At 32.5% G+C, this 20,970-nt stretch overlaps 1 pseudogene; it reads left to right on the top strand.

Annotated features, from left to right (window-relative positions):
* The first annotated feature begins 8,220 nt into the window (after positions 1-8,220).
* Positions 8,221-10,266, top strand: LOC114412459 (annotated as a pseudogene).
* Positions 10,267-20,970: the final 10,704 nt, after the last annotated feature.

The following is a 20,970-nucleotide window of genomic DNA, read 5'->3' as shown; positions in this document are numbered from 1 at the left end:
AAGAGACCCTGATCACAATAACCCTTCCCCACAAATACATTACTCTTAGCCATAACTATCTTATCATACTCAAAGGATATCTTTACCCCAACCATTCCCAACAATGCTACAGAAACAAGGTTAACTTTGATAGAGGGGAACTTGTACCACATCATTCAAAGCTAATGTTTTTCCATATGTGAGCTTGAGAAGAACTTTCCCTTTTCCTTGAACCGGAGTAGTTCTCGAATCACCAAGATAAACTTGTTCTTTTACATCCCCCACAATAGTGTAGGAGGTAAACTATCTCTTATTAGGACAAGTGTGCATGGTAGTCCTAGACTCTACCACCCATTTGTTCACATTGGTGACAACATTCACTTGAGAAATGACCGCAACAATAATGTCATCTCCTTCAACCAGGTTAGCCCTAGGCTTAGGAGGATTATCATTTCTCATAACTCTGTACCTGCATTGAGGAACAAAATGTCTTGGCTTCCCATAAACAAAATAGGCTCTTTTTTTCTTGAAAGAAGGATTAGAAGCAAGAGCACGTGGGATGAGATTAGAAAGACCAGCATGTGGGTTATTATATTTGTACTTATTCTTGTTATTGTGATCGGTTTTGTTGGCATACCTCTTATAAAATGGTTTGTCTTGTACCGTGTTTGTCTTGGCAGACATTGCTTTTGTCCACGCTGCAACACTTTCTTTCCTATTTGTATCTTCAACGATAATGTGGGTGATAAGGTTTGGCAGTGACATCTGTTTGTGTCTATGCTTTAACTGTTGCTTATAATCTGTCCGAGACTTCGACAGCTTCTCAATCAGGAGTTCATAAACAAACTCGTCAGGCAGAAAGATGTTTTCAGTCTTTAGGTCTTCCAGCAGCTTGTGGTATTCATTGATTTGTACCTTGATATCTTTTTCTTCGTTCATGGTCCAACTGTAGTAGTTGGTGATGATCAATCTCTGTCTGACCACGTCCTAGACAGTGTATTTGAGTATGAGAGAGTCCTTTATTTGTTTGGATTCCTTGCAAGAGCAATAGACATCAAAAAGATTATTAGACAAGGCGCTTAACAAAGTGTGACAACATACCTTATTGGCTTGAACCCATAGTTGAAGTTAATTGGCATCATAAGCGACATCAGGTTTGGGAGAGGAAAGAGCAAAGACAAATCCATGCATTTCCATTAAGGTATTAATGTGTTTCTACCAGCGACGAAAGTTTTGGCCAATGAAGACCTCAATTTTTGAGACACCAAGCAGCGGCTTGGTAAAGGTTGCAGTTGGTGGCGTGGGGTTGGAAGCGTCGGCATTGTTGACAGGTTTTTCTGCTTCAACCATGATATAAACCTTTTAGATTGTTGTTGTTGAAGTCGAAAATCACGAACGCAGTTGAACTTCCTAGGGCATGGCAATCACTGATCTAAAAGGTTTATCCGTGACGTCCCACACAAACCTCTCAGGATACAACAGGAACGTCTTAGCAGAGCTAAGGTTATAAAACTCACAAAGAAAAATAATTGACCCAGGAATAAAGAGGGAGAAAGCTTAATAGAAGGAAAAAGGAGAAAATAATTGGTCCATCACCTTTTAAAATCACGTTCAAATACCATCAATCAACTTTTTTTTTGTTTTTTTACCAATTATGATCCTATAATTGTCATTGTCCCCCTCTTGATTCCTTCTTGTATTGGCATTAATAGGAAATGTAACTGATTGCTTAATTGTAGGAGATTTGAATTTCAAATTGTTGAATTTAAATGTCATAAATTTCCTTTTTCATTTTATTAAATCTTTAAAATAAATCTTTTGAAATAAATATTAAAATTGCAACAGTCATAACTTCATAGAAATCTTGTTCAAAGCTGAAGAAGTGAGTGCTTAAGGTCTGATGTAGTTGTAGGACTCATTTTTGGCATATACATACATTCTTTAAAAAGTGAATAATGCTAGATTAGGCTACATTGCCATTTTACCATATAGGTTGTGCCACAGTACAAACTAGAAAGTGCTTGAATTGTGGTGTTAAAATGCTTATGTTACTTAGAGTTTTTACCAAGCCTGAAGTTTGTCCTGATATTCAAAAATCAGTTTTAATGACTGTACTATATTTCTCTACTTCCATATTTTGCTTATGCTTTCACTCCTAAAATATAAACAAGATCACTTTAAATGCTTATATGGATTAAAAAGTTGAGCATGTACCTATCTCTTCTAATTATTGTCAGTTCTGAATTTGTTTTAGATGAAATATTCTAAAACTTATTTCACAACATTAATTATATTAGGTTAATTTGTTTTTAACTTGCAAAGTACCTGCATTGCACCCTTTATTTGTCTTATTTTGTTTGTTCACTGCTTAATGTGCCAAAGTGTTAGTAGTAACAATATTAATAGATATATTTTTTTGTGATGGCACAAAAAATCAATCGAGATATAGAAGGTGGTGGTCTATGATGATGAGAGTGAGGTTTTTGGAATCTTTTTATTCTAGAGTATGAGAGGACATTTAAAGATATATATCAACCAATCTATAGTTAGCTGGACAAAAACCTTAATTCAATTTCAAATGTAAATAATTTGTAGTTTCTGACCTTTACTTTAGCCTTTTGAGTTATATATAATTATATATCTATTTACTGTGTTGTTTGTTACTAGCTTAAGTTGGATAGTATAGGTCAATGTGCTCAAAAGCTTTCATCATTATAGTTTATGCCTGGGCTCTTAATTCCCTTCTTGGTCTTTCTGTAGAACTCTAGAATGAGATAAAGAATTTGGGGGCACTATGAGGAAACTTGAACTGGAAAGCACATGTAGTAGTAGTTTAGTTTGTATACAAAGAGACTTTGTAAGAGGCTTGCTCAAACTACTAATGACACTTGATTACTTGCATGCAAATCATATTCTTCATCGCAATGTCTTTGTTGGGGATAAATATATATATCCAAGATTCAATCCATCATGTTATCAATTTTAGTAAAGAATTATTTTTATTTTATTATCATATTTATTATTTTATTAAATTGTTAATTTGACAAATCCTTGATTAAAATTAGAGGCTTGTTATCTTGATAGAGATTATGATAATGAGAAATAAGTCATTTATAATTTTAATCTAAATTGTTTTTGACCATAGGATTTTTGTGAATAGGATATCTATAATCCATATAGATCAATATATATGTAATAATTTTTATTGGATAAAGATTAATAGATCTCATTTATTAATTTACATATATAAATTATGTATATGTTGATTTCATCATTGAACTGACTTAATTGTGAATTCTTAATAGTTAATATTATCTTAATATGTCAGTGGAAAGTTCTCAAGAAGAAATATAATAATTTCCTTTAACTTAAGATTATCATAGTAATTAACAAGTTATTTGTTATAGTTTAAATTCGGACACTTAATGTCCTAGGGCACTAATTGAACGAATATTAGATATGATTAAATACTTATAGAATTAATGATTAATCAAGAAAGAATCCATCAACTCTAGTAATGAGTTTGAGTTCTATGATAGAATTGAGACCTTGGACAGGACAATTGAATGAAAAAAGAAAAGAGTTTCTTAAGTCATTCATTGATTAAGTGTGTTAGCTTATTAGAGTTTGACAATAATATTATGCTCTAGAATTAACCTTGAGCTATAAATGATGGAAGGAAATATTACATTATTCTTCCACCATTGGTTATATTGAAGGTAAAAGATGTTACTTCATGCTATCCGAGAGTTAAGGAGTGTTGCTTGATGCTTACCTTGATTAGTAAATTAATCATGATTAATTTACTACCAGTTTAGCATTGGACCTAAGGGGTCACATACAAACAAATGTTCTCATCTTTGCATAAGAAAATAATTTATTTAATAATTAAATTAGAGAATTTAATTTAATCAAATAAATATTTTAGTGGAATATTATTATATTTTTTGTTAGCATCAAGAATATAATTAATATAAAGAGGGAATATTATTTTATAAATGTGGAAGTTTTCCATAAAATAAGAATAATATTCTATTTGTACATAATGTGATTAATTGTCTTAATTAGTCATGTGATTAATTGTGAATTATCTTTGTCTTATATCAGGAAGCTTCTTAAAATAAAAGATATGAGATCATTTTTATTTTTATAAAGATAAAGAGATAAGAAATTATTTTAAATAAAATATTTCCTTTTTTCTTTGAAAAAAAGGTCCAAATTCATATCTCTTTAACATTATAAATAAACCATCTACTTGAGGCAAAGTGTACCAAACACGACATAGTTCAAGCCTAGTGAGAAGTAGAAAGAGAATTTATTCTTTAGAGTTTCACTCATGAAAGAGTTGATAACAAAGATTCATAGGAGAGATTGCTCTCAATGTGTGGATACACGTAAAGTCTTCACACTATTGAAGAAAACTTTTGTTACTTCAAGAACGCGCATTCGGATACACAAACCTATTTTTTTCTATTTATTATTGTTGTATATTTTTTAATGCAAAATATATCATAATTTTCTGTTATAAGTGTTAGGAACACTTCTATGTAACTATCAATTGATATTAAAGTCATGAGTCTTTTGTGTTTAAAATTATAATGTGAAATGTGTTTTTCTACTAAAAGTGAATATGTTTTTGCTTAGTGTCATCAAAGATATTGCAATTGTTGTGAAAAATATGTGTTTTATTAAATCTAAAACATGCCGAAATACATAGTCATTATATTAGATTATTAGATATGTGATATCTCTTGTTTTTTTGGAAGAAAATCTAATCCAAAAATAAAGCACCATGTGTGTGCTCTTTTTTGTTACAAAACCTTTTATTGACTTCATTGTGAATAATCAAAGATGTGTGTTATTAAACTGTACTCTAATGGTTGCAGAATTGTTTTTGAGATCAAAATCTTAAATGCATACATTGTGATATAAGTTTGTTGAAATATCTTTGACTTGATTGGTTAAATCTAAAACCTATATTTCAATTGTTGGATTATGCTTAATGAGTTTTGTATATTTGACATGTGAATCAAGATTCTAATATATACTTTAAATTATTATTATTATATTATATCTTGTATAATATATGGTGATTGCAATAAAACTAAAAATAATATATCTTGATCATCGTGATATTGAATTTGGTGTACATGTGATGTATTGAGACATATATATATGTTTATTATATATTGGATATATAATAATATATTATTTTTTTTTCAAGTATTGAAAAGTTATATGAAAGGTTATATAAATATATATTAAATCTGTGAATTATAAGATGTTAAGGTAATCTTTATTAGAGGTAACATGTTTTCAATAGCTTTGAAGATGAAAACTATTATCTTCAATATTACTATATAAATTGATGACTTTGATATAATTGAGTATATCAAATGTTAAAATCATGAAAATGTGTCTGATTAAACGTTAATGAGTTCATTCATTTTAAGTGAATTATATTTTGTATAATTTATAGAATGATTAGGCTTGACACTTTTCATTGTGAAGTTTTTTCACAAAGTATACATTTATATATTGTGATATATTTGTTTAGATGTTTAGAAATTTTGAAATTAATATTTAACTTTTTTATGTGAATATTTATTTAATATCTAGGGAGATATATTTAAATTGTTAATCTATAATTTGTTGTTGGTACTGATTTGTGAGATATCACATACAGTGATATGTGTCAATTTTGACGGGTGATTTCCTTTCATGATTGTTATTATATAATATGATTGAAATATATAGAGATAGATTGTAGCATATAATTTATAGGATTGTACCAATTTTTTTATTATTGTGATAAAATTCAATAATATATGATATTATGTCCATTGTATGATAAATTCTTTTGATTATATATACTTTTGTACTTTTGCAGATAAATATTTGACTTATTGATTAGATTGTTATATTATATTTATAATATATGCTAAAATTTATTATATTACACACATATAGGATTGTACCAAATTTTTTATTATTGTGATAAAATTCAATAATATATGATATTATGTCCACTGTATGACAAATTCTTTTGATTATATATACTTTTGTACTTTTGCATAGAAATATTTGACTTATTGATTAGATTGTTACACACACACATGGAAAATAGAAATAAAGAAAGGGAGATTTTCTTTTAGATTTAAATATGTCATTAGTTGGTAGACAAAAACAAGAGAGAATACATCGTAAGTGTTTTTTTTTTTGCTGGATGGTTAAAAAAAGAAATTTCCTACCTGTGCGATAAGGATAGCCTTAGATTGCCCTTTGAAAAACACACAATTACTTCTTCTATTGTTATTCTCTTAGAATGGAAGCACCAAAATTTTTTAAGTTTTTTTTCTTTGTTCCGCTTGTCAAAGAAGTTGACACCAAAAGTTAATTATATTCCAAACAATTAACATAGAAATAAGATTTTGAATTAAAATGATTTAATTCAAGTTGTATCTTGTCAATGACTATAAAAAAACTTATTTTAAGAGCAAAATTTTGTTTCTCCACATGTTGTTTATAGTCTTTATGTAAATACATATGATGATATGTGTTTTATTATATGATGATATATTGTCCAGTTTGTTTTATATATTAAATTGTTTAATTACAAGGAACGACCAGAATTTCAAGAAACTTGTGATTTTGAAAATAAATTGGAACATATGATGCAAACTATTTTGATTTGTTTTATTACAATAAACAACTTGACTAACAAGAGACTTGTAATTTGAAAAATAAATTGGAGAATGTGACGGAAATTATTTATATTACAAGGAACAACTTGACAACCGGAGACTTGTAGGTTAAAATAAAAGCATCTGATGCAAGTTATTCATTTAATTAATAATAAGGAACCACCTGACAACCCGGACACTTATAATTAATTAATATAGCATGAGATATGAATTTTGAAATTATTTTTTATACTAAATATCTGGACTACCCAGGGGAGTATTAAATTTAATTTGTAGATACCAATAGGATTGACCTGACAACTAAGTACTTATTTGGTATGATTATCTTTCAAAGTTTATATGATACATCATGTTTGAGAAATGTAGATTCATTGGGTATCCCAAAGAAATTATGGGATATTTTTTAAATCAACCTTGTGACCATAAAATGTTTGTAGCAAGAGGAGCTATGTTTTTTTTTTTTTTGGAAAGGAAATTCCTTGCAGGAAGAAATCATGGTAAAAATATTAAGCTTGATGAAACTCAATCAACCAATGAAACAACTCAGGACTATGAGATGAAAACTAAGATATCTTTCTTTAATGTTCTAAAGTTACGACAAAGGTCATCACCTCCAAAAATTGTGGTTCAAGAACCAACTATAGTTCAAGATCAGGTTAATGAATCAATCTTAGAGTCAATTCAGCAACCTATGAACCCAATGCACGAGACTTCTAGAAAATCTATTGAAGTACATCGTGTTCCTGATTGATTAAACTTGATGGTCCTAGATGACACATCAAATGAGGTTCATCATGGCGATGATGATCCAAGAAGCTACGAAGAGGCTATGCAAAGTGGTTGTAGGGACTCCAACTTATACGTGCCCTGAGATCCTTACCCTGTGGCTCTAAGTCAGATATCTCTGGTCTTTGGGTAGGATAGATTTATTTTGTATTCATGAAATCACCCTGGCTTAGTTACCATTTCCTTTCCTATCTTCTAGTATTACTCTTAATAGTGAAAATTATAAATATTTTTCGAAAAGAATTTATACCTATTAAGTAATAATTTTTACTAATAATTCTATTAACATATAAATATTTAAGTGTGAGAGCTGAAATCTATATTCGACTATAAGTTCTTTTAATCAAACAAGTAATTATAGTTTTCAACTCGAGAGAATTATTTAAGTATTAATGAAAATAATAATAACAATTTCGATAGTAATGTCCATTTATGATAATTATAGTGATTTCAATAATAATAATAATAATAGTTTCAATTTTTATCGTTTTCAATGATAATGATTTCAATGATAATTCTAATATGGCATTTAATAAAAATTCTAATAATAATAATAATAATAATAATAATAATAATAATAAAGTGTCATTTGATAGAAGTAAAGTTTAGAGAAGAAATTGAGTTTGAAAAAAATTAAGGCTTTAGAAAAATCAAGAAAAATAAAAATAAAAATAAAACAAATTTTATTAAAAGTGAAATGAATACATACATTGTGATTTCAAAACAATAGTTATTTTTCGGATGAGGAGCATGATTGGCATATGAGGATTTGAGTGGCAGTGAATCAATCCAACAAAAATGGTTGTCCAAAGTTTTTATTTATAATAGACTTGTACAACTAACACTAACAGTCAAATCTTCAAATTTTGACATGTGTTCAATAGATTCCTAACTACTTCAATCTAATGATTTCAACTATCTTGATGTTCTTTTCTTTGCCAAACTGCTATAATTTCTATTTTGAATTCGAATTTAAACTCATATATCAATAGACGAAGGATCCGTCCATCAATTTATATATGTTGGGGAGCATGTATGAGTCCTTCGATCAATGCTTGTTCAGATCAATAGAGTCAACACACATTTTCCATTTAACGTTCTGCTTTTTTACTAGGACGATGTTGGTTAGCCAATCTGTATATCTGACCTCTCTGATGAATCCCACTTCTTTTAATTCCTTTACTTGTCTTTCAATTTCCTCTAGTCCTTTGGGGGTCATTTTCCTCCTTCTTTGACATATAGGTTTTACTGATGGGCACACAAGAAGACAAAAAGAAGATTATGGGTATCGTGGAAGAGGCTCACAACATGACAATAGTAGGGAAGGGGAATGAAATCGTGATACTGACTCATGGGTTCGGCACGGACCAATCGGTTTGGAAGCACCTCGTACCGCATCTGGTGGATGATTACCGTGTAGTCTTGTACGACAACATAGGTGCTGGTACCACGAACCCAGACTACTTCGACAACATAGGTGCTGGTACCTACTCGCCATCTTGCAAGAGCTTCAGGTGTAATCTTGCATCTTCGTTGGTCACTCTCTCTCCTCTATGGTGGGCCTCCTCGCTTCCATCTCTCACCCTCATCTCTTCACCAAACTCATCCTCGTCTCTGCTTCTCAAAGGTAAAATCAATCTTTGATGTGTACATGATTTTTTTTTTACTAAATTTATTCGGTTCCTCAAAATTAATTTTCAATTTCGTAATCTCTTTTTGTTTTATTGAAAATTCACAACTTAAACTTTCTTATAATTAAAAAATTATTGAATTAATATTTGATCAAGTTAATTATCCTAACTAACTCTCATTATAAGCTTTTTGCTAAAGAAGAAAATAAAAGAGAACTGTTATACTGATAGAAATCTAAGAATTTTAGTAGAGTTATTTTCTGGGCTAATAGTTTAATGAATTCAGGCATTCTAAAGAGAGAATTTCTCAATAATAATATACAAATTCTTAAATTTCTGAAAATAGCATAAAATTTCAATAAAAATAAATACAGTGAGCAGAACAGGGGTATAGTATATACACAAATTTCCATATAATAATTATATCCTTTTAAGTACATGATTCAATTCAATCTTTACTTTAAATATTTGTATATAAAAGAACATCTGTTAAAAAAAATGTTAAACATATTGATGTATTTTAATTTTTAAGAGATTAGTTCTAACTCTCAGCAAGAATACCCAATTTCACCGTGTTTTTTCATCATATTTTCATGTTGCCCGTATTTTTTCCCCCTCTAATTATAGTGTTTTTTTGTCTATAGGTTTTTGAATGATTCATAATACTTTGGAGGGTTCCAGCAAGAAGATCTGACCCAACTCTACGACGGAATCCGATCGAACTACAAAACATGGTGTTCGGGGTTCGCTCCGCAGGTGATCGGCGCGACATGGACTCGGTAGCGGTGCAGGAATTCAGCCGAACCCTCTTCAACATGAGGCCAGACATAGCCCTGAGTTTGGCGCAGACCATATTCCAGTTGGACATGAGGCCAATCCTATCCCACCTGACCGTGCCGTGCCACATCATTCAGAACACCAAGTGTGTTTGAAAATTACATTTTAATGATAAAATGATTCAACAAAATTTAACAATATAACATAGTTGTCACACTTTTTTCATACTTAAGAACTAAATTAGAATTTTGGTTCTTTTAGCTATGACTAAATTATTACTAGTTTATTTAAAAAAAAAATTGTTATTAGTTTATACATTTAAGGACCAAATGGTAATTTATCAAAAAGTGTACAAACTATGCCCCAATTACTGGATCCATCATTGTTCATATGGTGTAGTTCTTTTTTTAAAAATGTTAAGTGGACACACATTATGTTACTTAACACCTAGAGAATGGAAGAAAAAAAAAATATACAAACCATAATTTTTATGAAATGATAGAAAATAAAGATAAAAAAATGTTTGAGAAATGTTTAAAATGATGAGGTGATATTTGTGTATACATTTAAGGACCAAATGATAATTTATCAAAAAATGTACAAACTATTTTCTTATTAAGAATTTTTTTTGAATCCATCACTATTCATACGATGTAATTCGTTTTTTAAAAATGTTAAGTGGACACAGATTGTTACTTAACACCTAGAGAGAATGGAAGAAAAAAAAATACAAACGATATATAGTTTTTATGAAATGATAGGAAAATAAAGATTAAAAAAAGTGTTTGAGGAATATTTAAAATGATGAGGTAATATTTGTGTATCATTGTTTTTTTTTTACCCTTTCAACCTTTTTTCTTCCATTTATGTTATCCTGCACATCATCAAATATTTTGACACCTTGTGTGTCTATGACCAAGTTCTACATCATCTGATCTCTTTCTTATTAGTATCCAATGGTTGGTTTGACGGGCGCTAAAAAAAGCATGATTTAGCGACTGACAGATTCAGTCGCTAAATCCCTAAATTCAGTCGCTAAAACTCTTAGCCACCGAAATAGCGACTGAATCATGTACGTTGCAAAAATCAAAGTCGCTAAACCTTCAGCGAATTCGGTTGCTATTTCGCCACCAAACTACTGAGTCACAAGCCCATAAAATTCGGTCACTAGATATTTGGTTGCTATTTTGCTTGGGACCAAATCAGCAACCGAAGTTGGGGTAGCTAATTCGGTCGCTAAAAAGTAACTATATTTTAAATATAAAATAAATTAAAATAAGATGTGGTTACTAATTCGGTCACTAAGAAAAAATTAAATTTTAATTGTAAAATAAATTAAAATAAAGGTCGGTCGCTAATTCGGTGGCTACTAAATAATAAAGTTTTAGAAAATAATAATATTTTCGGTTGTTAATTCGGTCGCTAATTTTGTATTTTAAAATATATTTTAAATGTTTTGTCTAGTTTAATAATTAATTTTTAAATTTAAAATAAATTAAAAAACAAATCGATTTTTTAAAAAAAACATGCCATTATTTTTATTTTTTCATTTATTAGATTTTAACCTGTTTAATAATTAGCAGCTCTAAATATAATTTTTAATTAAACTATATACTCAAACTTATATAATCTTTCCTAAGCTAGTTGCTTAGTGATGCCTTCTTAGGCCTTTGGCCCCCTCTATTAAATATATATAAAAAAACATCTTAATTAATGTTTGCAATTTTTGGTGAGATATTAAAAAGTTGATTCTAACTTTACCTCTAATAAATACTCTTGTCTTTGAAAGACTTAATATTATATTTATTAAAATTAAAAAAGAGATTAAAATATTTTAATAAAATTATTCTCTAATAATAGATACTATTGTCTTTTAAAAAAAATACTGTTATCTTTAAATATTTGTTTTCTTAATTTATGTATAAAAAAATTTAAACAAAAAAAAAAGTGTAGATAATGGTACAGGGGTATCATAACCCATATACAAAAAGAAACAAAATGCCTACCTTGGTTAGTGCCCGCTTATATCTAAAAACAGAAATAAATAGATACAAGCCTAAATCCCAACATATGAAAAGCCTACCAACACAAACCAATGTTATATCATATCCGATTAAAGTGCATGGCTTCATAAAAACCAGCATCGGTCGGCCAAGTATCTCTGCATTAACTTCTGATTCACTATGCTCCTACATTGAAGAGTAAGATACCACTCATTCTGGCTGATGCCACTGCTCTGGCCCTCCTTACCACTACATTCACCTCAAAGCTACTTGGATCTAACTTAGATGCTTGCTGAGATGCTATCACTGCATCCTCAAACCTGTCAGCACACAAAAAAGCAGAGCAAACTTGTGGTCATTCATTTATTTCTAATTAGACTCAGGTAATATATCACCTACCATCATTGAATACAAACCAATAATAGCGGGGGAAGATATAATTTACTTGTTTGGTGAACAATATATAAAATTTGGTCAAGTGAGACAACAATATAAATACTAATTTCAAGGGAATTTTTCGGTTGCTAATTTCGGTTGCTAAATTGTATTTTTCTAGTAGTGTCGATCTCTTGTCGTGAGCGAGGTGTGGAGTACCTTTCCGATGATGTCTTGTTTATAATAGCAATAGTTATCGAACTGGTAAAGTCTACTATGGATGTGCATCCATAGTGGGTTGTTAGCATATTATCACCGAGCAATTTGTGGGTCCCTTAGAGTGTGTTTGGATAGGGTAATTTAACTAGATAATGTATTTTTTATATGGAATTAAATTCTTTTTTATTAAAAGTAACTGTTTGAATATTTTAGTAAAAGGAATTCAAAATTTTAGAATTTTAAAAGGGATTTTAGTTACTTGAAAGAAGAATTTCAAATTCTATCTTTATGGGATTGAATTTGGAAATTCCTCTCTCTGTCGCTGCCATGTTCCTCCTCTGTCACCTTCACCTCGACGACAACTTCTTCTTCGGCCAGATCCCTCCTGAGTGCCGCACCAGGCAACACCTCCAGTACCTCGCCCTCTCCGGCAACTACCTCGCCGGCAACGACCTCTCCAACAACATGCTCTCCGGTGAACATTAACTCAGAGGATTGTTTTAGGAATTTTCTGCTCAAGAGGTCTTACTCGTTTGGATTTGAATGGAGCCTGGCATCGGAGAGGATGGTGATGGAACCGGCGACGACGTCGCCGTGATGGTATCAGAGAGGGAGTAGTAGTTTATGGAGCAAGCGGCCTTCGCCATTCGGATCATTGGGGAAGTCGAGGGTGTTTTTGTTCAGGTATTATAGAGGGATGAAATCACTGTTCTTCCGGAGGAGGGGTTTTTTCCTATTGTCAGAGTCGAGTGTGAGGTATGGCAACGGGGGGAGCTCGTCATGGCGGAGCAAGTCGATAGCGAATTCGATGTTTCTGTGGTCATCGGGGGTGGCAGACGCGGCGGCGTTCTCATCGAGCCGACTGAGGTGCAGGGATCCTGGGGCGCTACTGTGGCCGGAGAGGTTTACTCCAAGGTAATTCTGTGATTTTTAAAGAGAAGTTGTATCCAAACATAGAATTTTAAAAATAAAGAAATTTAAATTGAAACATTTAAAATTTTTAGAATTTAAAATTCTTTAAAATTTTAAATTGCCTCATCCAAACTCACTCTCAGGGTACACTTATCATGGAAATCTAACACAAAAAAATAAATAGTTAAGTTTTTAAATACGTTGACCAAACTATATATATATATATATAATCTATTATTGCATGTAAAATTCATTTCAGTGAATTTTATATTTTAAAGATTGATTTTTATACATTATTATTAACTAAAGAATGTCTTGGTAAAGTGTATTGATCAATGGATTGATAACTTGTTCATGTAAAAATTACATTGTTAGTATCTTAAAAATTAAGAGAAAATAGGTAGCCTAACAAATTTATTTTCTTCACGCAATGTAATTTAAACGTGCTGGTATATATGAGAAGAAGAAAATGAGTGCATCGAAAAAAGGAGAAAAGTGGTCCCTTAGAAAATATAAAGTTTGACTGAGTAAAAGGATAGACAAAGTAAAAATTTATGACACTAAAAATTGTAGATAAAATAACTTTTAATTATAAACATTTATATTATTATTCATCATTTAATCAATGTGGGATTTGTTCCCTTTAAAAAATTACTAAATATTCAATAATTCTCTGCATATTTCAAAAAAATTAATAAAATATTTGAGGGTTTTTTTATTAAAAAAACCCTTAGGTTATCATCATGAATGTGAATGCACTGAAATTATTGTCTCCTAGATTATGAACCAAAAACTAGACCGATTAAACATGACATGCAAGTGACTTTTAAGAAAACACCAATAAATCAAAATATTTTGTTGCATGTTAAATATTTACCAATTGCATTACACCACCACAATTTATGTTGGCATCATTTTGCGATCACAGGCATACAGCTGCATATAATTCATGAGTTTTCTATAAATTAATAATTATATTTTAATCCCATACAAACTCCACTTAATATTCATATAAACAATTTCATCAAGTATGTGCAGCATTTTATATACTGTTCACACGGATAGGAAAATTATTAAAAGCTGTAAACTTAATTAACTTATAATAAATGCAGTCTAGTGTTATAAAAAAATGGAGACTAGCATTGTCCATGCACCATAGAAAATGAGAAAACTAAAAATGCTAGAAAAATTAATAAATGACTTATTATTACTCATACGAACATTTTTTTTTTCTGATATATCTTGAATCACAAGAGTTGCGTTTTTATATCTGTCAATATCAAATTAGCTCGATTCTCATTTACCTCGATATTTTTCTCACTGGCTAACTTCTTGCTTTATGAGAAGAATAGTCAAATTAATTTTTGATCTCATTGAGTTTATGACTTTAGAGGCCCGGTATGACCCCATCGTTTAATTTGATAACTACTTTATAGAATCATTAATTGCGTGGTACGTATATATCTATTTTACATAATTATAAAGTTTATTTGCTCGTGTTATTGTCAGTTGGCAATCATAATGTATGGTTCTAGAAGATACATGTGGCTTTTGTAAAGAATATCTATTAAGAAATTTTCTTGGCTATCATCAATCTTGATCATTTATTCCAAGTTGAGTAAAAACTTGGGGCCCATTGTAATTAGGCTATACAGGTCTACTTGAATGTCCTCCAACCAACAATACCTACATTGAGAACAAATATAAATTCTTTTGTAAATTTATTCATATAAATAAATTTCAATTTTAGCATCATTATCGTTCTAATTAATTAATACTGTGAGAAATTCATTATATACACACACTATAGTTCATGGTACCTGATATTTCATAAGTCTAACTTTTTTTTTATCAGTGAGTTTGTATCAGATTTTGTTGGGTTCTATTAAGGGGCCGGCATTATTATTTATTTTTTTTATCAGTAAGGTTAAAATGTATAAATAAAAAACAATACCAGTGGTACCAAGAGGTAAATACGAAGTTTGTGGTAAGCACCACAAACATAACCCATCCTCTAAATTGGTTACTTTACTACAAATTTATGCTCATAAATGCACGTACAAAATAGTAACCAGTTTACTACAAAAAAACACATTATGCTATATCTAGCCATAAAATCCCCACACCAACCAATGAGAACCAAAAGCACAAAGTAAAAGCATTGGCCCGATAACCAAAAACCAATAAGACGTGATTTATTTCCCCCTCTACTTGTTCCCTGCATGATCACAACCACCACTTTGTTCTCTCTGTCGAACCTTGAAGCATAAATTCATCTATCCAGAACCCATCTAAGTTCTAAATACTCCATTCCAGCCTGTGTTAAATGAGAATATACAGTTCTTTGATGACACTGTCTGACAAGGTGTTTCTTAGAAGAAGAGATTCAGTTCTCAAATGCTTCCTTTTTTTTGTGACTGTCCCAAAGAAGGAGATGAAGATCAAGATGAACAAATCTTCAAAACCGAGTAGTCGTTTAATGAACCACTAGTGACCCCTTCAATTTGCACATTGCCGATCTTCTCATAGCTTTCCACGTCCCCTGTAAGGCAATGCTGCTGGGACCACCTCTTTTGCTTCCCTCGACCCAAAACGTAATTGTCACTAGTGTTGAATTGCCTGCTATCTCCACATCCCTCGCGTTTCGTGCCACCCAATTGATATATACTTCGTGACTTTCTCCAATTTGGTTATTTGAAATTACTTTTTTATTCTAGCTTACATATCATGAGTGTCTCTCAATTCATTAGATTAGTGATTATTCCCATTTGTAGTGCGTGATTGTCCATGATCCAAGAAAATTTTATGCAAAGTGGAAATCGAACATGAAATCTCCTACTAAATAGATTATTCTCACTTATGTCAACACAATGGGATCTTAAACCACTACGTCAATCCTTTGCGTTAAGATCCAATTACTGTAAGAGTGTGTTTGGATGAGAAAAAGAATTTTAAATTCTTAGTATTTTAAATGCTCTAATTTAAATTCTTTTATTTTTAAAATTTTGTATTTGGATTTCTTTATTAAATGTCGAAGCCTCGTGAAGAAGAGCATCGCACGTGCACGCGGGAAGCCTGGCGGTGAAGGAGAACGCGGCGTGCACGCTGCTAAGACTCTCGCAGGTGGAGGAGAGCAAGGTGGCGATCAGGTGGTCCGGCGCGATTCCACTGCTGGTGAGCCTCCTGGAGAGTGGGGGGTTCCGCGCGAAGAAGGACACATCGACGGCGCTATACTCGCTGTGCATGGTGAAGGAGAACAAGATCAGGGCGGTGAAGGCGGGGATCATGAAGGTGTTGGTGGAGTTGATGGCGGACTTCGAGTCGAACATGGTGGACAAGTCGACGTACGTGGTGAGCGTGCTGGTGGCAGTACCGGAGGCGTGCTGGTGCTGGTGGAGATCATGGAGGTTGGGACGCAACAGTAGAAGGAAATCGCGGTGGTTATTCTCTAACAGGTTTGCGAGGACTTTGATGGAGAAGAGCATCGCCGTGAAGATGTCGCCGACTCCGGCACCGACGGCCACGTCGAAGTAGTCTACGATGGTGGCATTCTGGTCGTCGGATTTCTTCTTCAGCGCGACTAATTCCAGGTAAGTGAGGGCTTTTCCAGCGAGAATCCCGCGCATGCCGTCGTCGTTGATGGCGAGAATGCATATCTTGCCACGTTGACTTTTGACTGTGGAGACGCAGTCCACGGCGGCGGTAGCCGCCAAAGTCTGAGAAACTTGCTTTCCAGAATTTGAAATTCACCCTCTTGAAGATAGAATTTGAAATTCTATTCTTTCAACTAACTAAAATCCCTTTTAAAATTCTAACATTTTGAATTCCTTTTACTAAAATATCCAAACAATTACTTTTAATAAAAAAAGAATTTAATTCCCGATAAAAAAAATACATTACCTGTAAAAATACGGATATACTGATCTAAACATGCAAATCAATTTAAATGACATATTCAGATCAAACAGCGCAAATTAAAAATATTACAAGCGTACCTCCAGCCATTGCAAATTGAACGCGAAGCGGCGTACACACGAATCTGAAAGACAGTTTTGCTCTTTCAGACCCTTACTCACTCTAAATAGATGGTGTATTTTTCTGAATAGAGAAGTGGGTTTGGTGATACAAAACTGAGCGCACCCCATCCTATTTATAGAGTCTGTCCATCACAGAGCTCAACTTGTTATCAGAACGTGAGATAGGAAGTTATCAGTACGTGAGATAAAGGATGGGTACGTGATTTGTTACTGAAGGTGGTTGCAAATATATTTGCAAAGATATGGGTTGAATGTGGATGGAAAATGGACCAGATTCAGAAATAACTAAATTTTCCAAAATAATAAAATATAAAAAGAACGTGCAACATGAACGTAACATGCGCTTCCAACATTCTCCCACTTGGTCCATTTAACCCAACATCAACCGTAACAAGAAACTTAATACATGAGTCATGGCGATAGGTCCTCTGATGATGAGTAGTATCTTCCATGTACCACAATATATCAAGTCTCTCAACACTAGCTCTCAACTTAATGAATAAACCATATGTTTATTCTGTATCTAAACCGAATGATTTTTCTCGAAATAAATAAATATGTGCACAAAACCATATGAGAAAATATCTAACTGAATAAGAGTTTCATTGAAAATAACAAATGTACGTACAATGAAATTACATCATGGAACCAAGTCCCATTCGTACTAAATGATCCTTAAAATTCTTTGGTGGCATGCCTTTAGTTAAAGGATCAGTAATCATCAACTCAGTGTTGACGTGTTCAATGACCACTTTCTTTTCTTTAACACGTTCTCTTATGGCTAAGTACTTGATGTCGATGTGCTTACTTCGACTTCCACTTTTGTTGTTTTTAGCCATAAACACTGCAGCAAAGTTGTCACAATACAACTTTAATGGCCTAGAAATAGAGTCCACAACTCTAAGGCTAGACATGAAACTCTTCAACCATACACCAGATGTTGATCTTCGTGAATCAACGCAACCAGCAAAGTCTGAGTCGAAGTAGCCAATCACTTCCAGACAATCAGTTTGTCTGTACATGAGCATGTAATCCTTTGTTCCTTGAAGATATCTCATCACTTTCTTTGCAGCTTTCCAGTGGTCAATACCAGGATTACTTTGATATCTTCCCAAGACTCCAACAACGAACACAATGTCAGGTCTAGTGCAAACCTGAGCATACATAAGGCTTCCAACTGCTAAAGCATATGGAATATTTTTCATGTCTTCCCGCTCAAAATCATTTTTGGGGCATTGACTCAAAGCAAGTTTGTCACCCTTCACAATGGGAGCTACACTTGGTGAACAATCTTTCATATTAAATCTCTCTAAAACTTTGTTGATATAGGTTTCTTGAGACAAGCCTAAAATGCCTCGAGATCTTTCTTTATGGATCTTTATGCCTATGACATAAGATGCCTCTCCCATATCCTTCATATCAAAGTTCTTTGAGAGAAATTGTTTCACCTCATATAGCATACCCTTATCATTAGTCGCAAGCAGAATATCATCTACGTATAATACAAGGAAACAAATCTTACTCCCACTGACCTTCTGGTATATACAGTGATCCATGACATTCTCTTCAAAGCTGAATGAAGAAATTACCTCATGAAATTTTAAATACCACTGGCGGGAGGCTTGTTTCAATCCACAAATGGACTTATTAAGCTTGCTGACTAAGTGCTCACCAACACTAGATAAGAATCCTTCAGGTTGTTTCATGTAAACCTCTTCTTCTAGATCACCATTCAGGAACGCCGTTTTCACATCCATTTGATGCAGCTCAAGATCAAAATGAGCTACTAATGCCAAAATTACTCGAAGAGAGTCTTTCTTAGATACAGGAGAAAAGGTCTCTCTGTAATCGATTTCTTCTCTTTGAGTGAATCCTTTAGCAACAAGTCTTGCCTTATGTCTCTCAATGTTGCCTTCTGAGTCTTTCTTTGATTTGAAGACCCATCTACATCCGATGGCTTTTACACCAACAGGCAACTCAATGAGATCCCAAACTTGGTTAGATGCCATAGAATCCATCTCATCCCTCATAGCATTATACCACAAATTTGATTCCTTAGAACTCATGGCTTGTGAAAACGTCTCAGGATCATTTTTGGCTCCAATGTTGTAGTCTGATTCTTGTAGGTACACTACATAATCACTAGGAATTGCTGTCTTTTTTACTCTAGTAGATCTTCTTAATGTTGTTTGGTCATCTTGCTGAGGAACTTGTTCAACTGGTTCTTCACCAGTTTGTTCAATATCATCATGTTGTTCCTCACAAACAACTTGATCTACATGATCACTTTCAACAGCTTGTGGAACTTCAATCACTGGTTGTCTAACACCCATTTTAACTTGAGGGGTGGGAATGACTACCAACCTATTACTTGTCCCAGAAGGTTCAGCTTCATAGTGATCCCTTTTAGAAGAAATGTTCTGAAATTGATCACTTCCACTTATCAAGTCATTTTCAAGAAACTTTACATTCCTTGATTCCACAATCCTAGTGTTGTAGGATAAACAACAGAACCTATACCCTTTAGACTTTTCAGCATATCCAATGAAATACCCAGTAATAATCTTAGGGTCTAGTTTCTTCTCTTGTGGATTATAAATTCTTACTTCAGACGGGCATCCCCAAACGCGTATATGTCGCAAACTTGGTTTCCAACCCTTGAATAACTCAAAAGGTGTCTTTGAGATAGCCTTGGTTGGAACTCGGTTTAATATATACGCAGCCGTCTTAAGAGCATCAATCCATAAAAATTAAAGAAGCTTTACATTACTCCTCATGCTTCTCACCATGTCTAATAAGGTTCGATTTCTTCATTCTACCACACCATTCTGATCCGGAGAACCAGGCATAGTGTATTGGGCAACAATCCCATGTTCTTGAAGAAATTTCGCAAATGAACCTGGTGCTTGTCCATCCTCTGTGTATCTACCATAGTATTCCCCACCTCTATCTGATCTCACGATCTTAATTTGTTTTCCACATTGTTTCTCAACTTCAGCCTTAAAAACTTTAAAGGCATCTAAAGCTTCATTCTTAGAATGAAGTAAGTAGAGATACATATATCGTGAATAATCATTTATAAAGCTTATGAAGTATTTCGGACTATTTGCGTCCATGTCTAGACAACATATGTCTGTATGTATGATTTCTAATAAATTAGAACTCCTCTTTGCACCCTTTTTAGACTTTTTAGTTTGCTTACCCTTAATGCAATCTACACAAGTCTCAAAATCAGCGAAATCCAAAGTACTAAGTACTCCTTCATTTACTAATCGCTTGATTCTCTTAATAGAGATATGTCCTAATCTCTGGTGCCACAACATAGAGGATTCTTCATTCACAATACATCGTTTTAACCCAACAAAAACGTGCATAGAAGTAGTGTCGTTTTTCAATTCAATCAAATAAAGACCATCAACCAATTGACCACAACCAATAATTTCAGATTTATTTAGTAAATTAAAACCAAAGTCTGTAAAATTTAAATAAAATCCCAAAGGTGCAAGTTTAGAAACAAAAATTAAGTTTTTACAGAAACTAGGAACAT

This window comes from Glycine soja, chromosome 5, assembly GCF_004193775.1.
Source record: "Glycine soja cultivar W05 chromosome 5, ASM419377v2, whole genome shotgun sequence".
Lineage (NCBI taxonomy): Eukaryota > Viridiplantae > Streptophyta > Magnoliopsida > Fabales > Fabaceae > Glycine > Glycine soja.
Note: the sequence above shows the minus strand (reverse complement) of the source record. Positions and strands in the feature narration are given on the sequence as shown.